At 39.9% G+C, this 6995-nt stretch overlaps 2 pseudogenes; both read right to left on the minus strand.

The window, feature by feature from the left end:
* Positions 1-2038: 2038 nt before the first annotated feature.
* Positions 2039-2469, minus strand: LOC102846977 (annotated as a pseudogene).
* A 3368-nt stretch (positions 2470-5837) lies between these two features.
* Positions 5838-6152, minus strand: LOC102847378 (annotated as a pseudogene).
* Positions 6153-6995: the final 843 nt, after the last annotated feature.

Consider the following 6995-nt stretch of genomic DNA (forward strand, 5'->3'; position numbering starts at 1 on the left):
ACTCTACCTGTCAACCACATTTTGTACAATGAATTGCCTGGAATTACTTTATGAATTCAACTGTGTCCTCTCAAAACATGTAGTTGGAACTTTAACCCTTACACATGTGTATGCAATCCCATTTGAAAGTGGGATTTTCTGTGTTATGCTAATAAGGCCATATCATTAGTATGATGTGGCCTTATTTGTGTGTCTTAAATTTACTCACTTTTGAGATATGAAAAAGAGAAGATAAGGAACAGAAAAGCAATCACAAGTGGGAACTATAGGTGCTACCCAGAAAATTAAAAGACGTATTGTGATGGGAAATTCTGCTGTTAGAGATCTCTTCAAAGTACTGAAGAGCAACAATGTCAGTCTGGAGACTAAGGTGCACCTGATACAGGCCAGGGTCTTTACTTCCTATGTGTCAGGCTGCTGGACAATGACTAGGGATGATAGAAGGAGAATTGATGCCTTTGAGCTGTGGCATTGGAGAAGAGTATTGAATGTACCATGGACTGCTAAAAGAATGAACAGGTTTGTCCCAGAGAGGGTGAAGCCAGGCTGCTCTTTGGAGGCAAAGATTCTGAAGCTTTGTCTGACATACTTTGGACATGTTGCAAGGGAGGGACATCATGCTTGAGGGGGTGGAGGAAAGGAAGACCCTCTATGACGTGAATTGATTCAGTGACTAGGGTAATGGGTGTAGGTGTGTCAGAGACAGTGAAATTGGCACAGGATAGAGCAGGGTTTAGGGTTGTTGTATATAGGGTCGCTATGAGTTGCAGGAGGGAGACTCAACGGCACATAACAACAACAACCTGGAGAGAGAAATGTCAAAAAAGAAGAATACTCAAAAAACTGAGACAAGGATTAGCACTAGATGCAGAGAATTCGAGACTTTCCCCTTTAGCCCCGTATTCAGAATGCAAGCTTCCTAACCAGTGAGAAAATACACCTGTGTTCAGTAAAGTGACCCAATTATGATATTTCTGTTATAGTAAAAGTAAGAAACTAGAACAAAACGTGTGTGGCCATGTAAAGGACCTAGTCTTTTTAATCACCGGTCAACAACCCATTTTGAGTAGACAGCATGATGTAAAATCTTGCTTCATTTCTTCTCCTTTCAGGTCAAGTTGAGTCAGCCTTAGAAAGATCCTAGAAATTTATTTTCATTTCCTTTGTTTATCTTGTACTTTGCTTGAAGAGCTGCCTCCATTCTACAGGTGGCCCCAATAAGCAAAGCCATTTATTTCCACCCCAGGATCTTGACAGTGAATTCAACCTAATGTACTTATAGGGCTTTATACTCTTAGTTGTTAGATGCTGACGGTTCTGACTCATAGTGACTCTCTGTAGAAAAACTCTTATAGTCATTGATGCATTTGAGTCTATTATTGCAGTCACTATTTCATCCATTTTGTGGAAAGTGTTCCTTTTCCACTGACCTTCTACTTTACCAAGGATGATGCCTTTCCTCATAGACAAGTCCCTCCTGACAACATGATAAGAAGTTTCACCATTCTAACATCAAAAGAGTATTCTAGCTGTAGTTCTTCCAAAATGGGTGTGTTAATTCTTCTGGAAGTCTATGGTATACTCAACATCCTTTGCCAATACTATAATTCATAGACATCAATTTTCCTCAGTCTTCCTTATTTACTGTCCAGCTTTCACATGCTTATAAGGCAAATGAAAATATCATGGCTAGAGTCAGATATGCCTTAGTCTTTAAGGGGACATTTTTTCTCTTTCTAACACTTGAAGGAGGTCTTCAGATTTGCCTAATGCAACATATCATTTGATTTCTCAACTAGATGGGTACTGATTTAGGAACTGAATTTGTAAAGTAGAACATGAAGTCGTTGACAACTTCAATCTTTTCTGTTTATCATGCTGTTGCTTAAAAGTCTTGTTGCGAAGGTTTTTGTGTCTTTTACGTAGAGCAGTAATGTATGCTGAAGGCTTTGATCTTCAACAATGTGATTAACTAAGCTAGTATTTCAACTCTTTTTTGGCATATAGAAATTTATTAGTATGACATTTTCATCAAACTTTAAGATCTTGGCTGTTGCTTCTTGCCTTTCTATAAGGCCAAAAGAGATACATTGGTCACTTCGACAACCTTAAAGCGGACTCCAGGAATGTCACCAACAGCATGATCTTTGCGACCAAATACAGCAACAAGAACTTCATCGATTTCCTCAATAAAATTCAAGCATCCATCATTAGGCACGAAGGCTGTGATTTTCTTGCCGTTCTTAATGAGCTGGACTCTGACACACTTTCTAATGGCAGAATTTGGCTGCTTGGCCTCAACACCCACTTTTTCTAACACAATTCCCTTTGCATGAGATGTGCCTCCAAAGGGGTTGGCCTTCGAAGCTGTGCCCAAGTGGGCTTTTTTTACTGTTTATCATGCCACTTCTGGTCACGCCGGTGGCTGCGCAGCTTCCTGGTGGTACGAAGCCCTCGTCACTTGCCCATGTCGGCGGCACCACGGATCGAAGCGAAAGAGCAAGTCTTCTCTTCTTTAAGCAAGTAAAATTTTGTCCTATCTGTATCATGGATTTCATGTTGTTGATATTAGGTGCTAGCAACTCAACGAGGTCTCATTGTGACCCTATGAACAACAAATCAGAGCCTGCTCTGTCCTTGCCTTTCTCTGTCCTTCACCATCCTCATGATCTCTGACGTCCTCAAGCCCATTGTTACATCCACTATGTCAATCCGTCACCCTGAGCATCTTCTTCTCTTTCTCTGACCTTTTCCCTTTCCCAACATGATGTCTTTTTTCAAAGATTGGCTCTGCCCGACAATGTGCTCGACATTTGTAAGAAAACGTTTCACCACCCTTGTCTCTTAGGAACATTCTGGTTGCCCTTCATCCTTTGTTTTTCCTGGCAGTCCACGGAATACTCAGTATTTCTCCTCAAATCTTGATGCTGTGTTCTTTTTTTCAGTTAGTCTAACTTCTCTGTTTATTTGCTCTGCATGTTGTTGTTATGTGCCATTGAGTTGCCTGTGACTCATAGAGACCCAATGGACAATAGCTCTGAACCTCGCCCTATCCTGAGCCAGTCTCAGTGTCTCCAACATAGCTACCCCCATTACCCCAGTCACTGAGTCAATCTATTTCATTGAGGGTCTTCCTCTCTTGTACTGTCCCTCCATGCTTCCAAGTATGATGTTTCTTTCCAAGGCCTGGTCACTTCTGACAACATGCAAAAAAGTATGTAAGATGGAACAACTTGGCTTCACCCTCTCCAAGACAGATCTGTTTGTTCATTTGACAGTCCATAGTATATCCAACACTCTTCTCCAGCATCACAACTCAAAAGCATAAATTTGTCTTCTGTTATCTTTATTGTCTAGCTTTCTGATCACAGCAAATAATTGCAAAGAACATGGCCTGGAAAAGGTGCACCTTAGTCTCTTGACTGACATCGTTGCTCTTTAGCACTCTGGAGAGGTCCCTGAGAGCAGATTTTTCCAATGCAATTTGTCTTTTGATTTCCTCACTGCTGGTGCCAAGGGTGTCGATTGTGAACTGAATAATCTGAAATTGTTAATAATCTCAATCTCTGCTCTATCTATCATCACTGCATACAGACTAATATAGACTGAATAAACATGGTGAAAGGATACTACCCTGATGACACCTTTTCTTATATTTAAACTGTGTAGTATCCACATGGTGGGCAGTGTTTGGTGGAACTCCCCAATTAAAATGAGCTTGGAAGCAGGAGTGGCGTCCACTTCCAAAATAACTTGCCTCCGGAAACCTTATGAACCTGGAGAAAGGATAAAAGTTATACAAGTGTCCAGGTCTTCCGTTCATAGGGTCACTATGAGTGACCTTCAACTTGATGACACTTAACAACAACAACAACAACAACAGTATCCTTATTATTCAAATGACTGCCTCTTGGTGCTTGGTATATGTATAGCTTCCATATGAACACAGTGAAGTATTTTGGAATTACCATTCTTGGCAATATTATCCATCATTTACTATGACATTGTATCAAACGCATTCGATACAGTTGATAAAACACAGGCAAACATCTTCCTGGTAATCTTATCTCTCAGCCAAAATCCATCTGGCATCTGCAATGATATCCCTAATTTCACACTCTCTTCCAGATCCAACCCAGATTTCTGATGGTTGCCTGTAGATGTACTGTTGCAGCCATTTTGAATTACATTCAACGTAATGTTCCTTGTGTGTGACATACTAACACTGTTGTCTGACAATTTACATATTCTGTTGGGTCACCTGTTTTAGGGACATGTATATGGATCTCTTAGGGTCGGTTGTCCAGATTTTGGTCTTCTAACTATCTTGGCATAGATGAATGAAAGCTTCCAGCATTGCATCTGCTTGTTGCATCTAGGGAACAAACATGTAATAAACATTTTGTTTAGAAGACAAAAATCCATGGGAGAAAGATGGATGTTTCCTCCAGTAAAGATTTATAGCCTCAAGGATCTTATAGGGTTAGGGGTGTCACTAACAGTTGGAATAAACTCAACAGCAGTAGAGAGGGAACTGCTACTATTAATAGCTTCTGAGAGACACTTTTGTGTACTGTAATTAATGATAATGTTACTAGGTGCTGTCAAGTCTGCTCTGTCTTAAGGTGACTCTATATGCAACAGAATGACAGAAACCCTGTCCACTCCTACTATCCTCACAAGCTTTGCTGCGCTTCAGCCCATGGTTGCAGTCCCTGTGTCAATCTATTTCCCTGAGGTTACACCTTGATCTTAGGTCTTCGTGATTGCGTTTAAGCTTACTATTAGCCTTTTAAGGGGCTGCAGAAGATGGCGATACAGAGACTGATTTAGCAAGTGGTGGCTGGGTTTATCGATTATATACCAGGCTCCTCTAGGGGGGTATAAAGCACTGCCACGTCCTTTGAGACTTGCTTTTTGCATGTAGTTATCTTGTGGGTCATTTTGTTAATAATAATTATCAAAGTTTAGGGCTAAGTAGTCGAGGAGTATCTAGTACAGTTTTTGTATTAGCCAACGTGGGCTCAGAGTGGCAGTAAAGTCACTTTTGTAGATTATTTAAGGCAGTAGATTTTAGGGTGGTAGATCTTTAGCCATTTACAGCTTAGGTCCAGTTTAACTTTATTGTTTATCTACTCTTAACCGCACTTTACTCTGATTAATTATTAATTTGGGTTAATCGTATGAGCAGGGTGGCTGGCACGAGATTTACCAACCTTTAATATTGGTATGGTTTAGTCAAACTTTAGTTTACTGCTGAATTTTTATTACTGCTGTATCCCATGGGGGCATGACTTCCTGTTTCCACACAAGATGTCACTCTCTAGGGATTGGCCCCTCCTGATACCATTGTCAAAGTATGTGAGATGAAGTGTCTACGTTCTTGCTTCTAAAGTTGAACTCATCCAAGACAGATTTGCTTGTCCTTTTGGCAGTCCATGATATTTTTAGTGCTCTTCCCTAACACTGCAATTTAGTTATCAGTTCTTCTTTGATCTTCCTTGGTCATTGTACAACATTCACACTCGTGTGATGCGACTGAAAACATCTGGTGATGTTGGGAGAAACAAAACAGACAAATATAGAGAGGACCCTATGGTGACAAACACCTAAAAAGCCCTTAGGCAATATGACTAGTTGTTTTGCAGCTGGTGAGGAGTGGAATGATGGGTTGAAAGGTGCATGAAGTCTGACTAGGAGTGGTAGACAAGCATGATGTATTACGTGAGAGTGTATGGAAGCTCCTTTTTTTTGAGTGAAGAAACATCAATATTTTCTTTTCCTGCAGGTACTGTTTTCTATTGCACCAACATCATTTCTAATTAAAGCCAAAATGTTTAGAACTGGATCACTTGGCCCTTTCTCTTCTTATCGCCTCCCAGTTCAAAATGCTTGCATCTCTTAATGGCCAGCATCGTCTTGGACCTGCAGTTAGGCTCAGCACATTCAAGCCTCAGCACAATCTTCTTTGTGGTTTTGGTCTTCTTCCAGAAAATGGGCTTTGTCTGCCCGCCATAGCCACTCTGCTTCTGATTGTGGCGTCTCTTGCCTTGAGCATACAGGGAATCCTTTCCCTTCTGTGTCACTTTGTGCAGTTGATGCTTGCCATACTTCTTACAGAAAGTCCTTCGGGTTTTGGGTACGTTGACCATCTCAACGCAGTGTAAACTGGGATTTCAGAGTGTGTGCTTCTCACCTCGCTCTGCTTGTGCCTGGGAGCTCCATTTCTATGGGGGGACTTTATAGGGTAGTAACGATATCACCTTCCACACCTCATTCATTTGTGTATTTCCAGTGTTGTCTTTTTCAACTGATAGAATCAATCAACTAAGCTCTTAACTACAATGTATTTCCTTTCTGTTTTATGAAGTACTTGGGTCTCCTTTATGTGAATTTCTATTAGTGTGCACATTTAAGCAGGAAAAAATGATGACTTATTTCTATGGGTTCATTTGTATAATATAAACTAAAAATTTATACCATTTTATGAGGTGTATAAATAGAGCCAGAAGCCAAAAAACATTGGGAACATCTAATAAACATAATAAACTGTTTTTATGGCATCAGTATTTTAAATAATAACTCATTTGAGAACATATAGGAGGATTTATTAGTTAATATTTATAAATTCATTTAAGCTGCTTGGATAAATGAATAACATAAATTGTTACAGCTAGAAAGGCTGAAATAGGTTTGTGCTTAGTGACATAAAACCTTCATCCTCTTTCCCTAGGCTTTGGCAAACACTGGCTTTTTTGGAGCTCTGACCTTCAAGAATTAGAAGGTAAGAGCTTATAGAAGTTAGCAGATGGAATGTGTCTCTTGAAATTTTTTATTATTTTAATTTGACACACAAAAGAATAAAAATAATAATCATTCATTTAAAAGCTAATGATATAAAAAAGCATTTTTATTGTGAAGCAAACTCAGTCATCAAACTCCTGGGTTCATATCTTGGATCTGCCACTTACTAGCTGTTTGACCATGCCACTTAA

This window comes from Elephantulus edwardii, unplaced genomic scaffold (genome assembly GCF_000299155.1).
Source record: "Elephantulus edwardii isolate Elephantulus edwardi_28Jun2011 unplaced genomic scaffold, EleEdw1.0 scaffold00012, whole genome shotgun sequence".
NCBI lineage: Eukaryota > Metazoa > Chordata > Mammalia > Macroscelidea > Macroscelididae > Elephantulus > Elephantulus edwardii.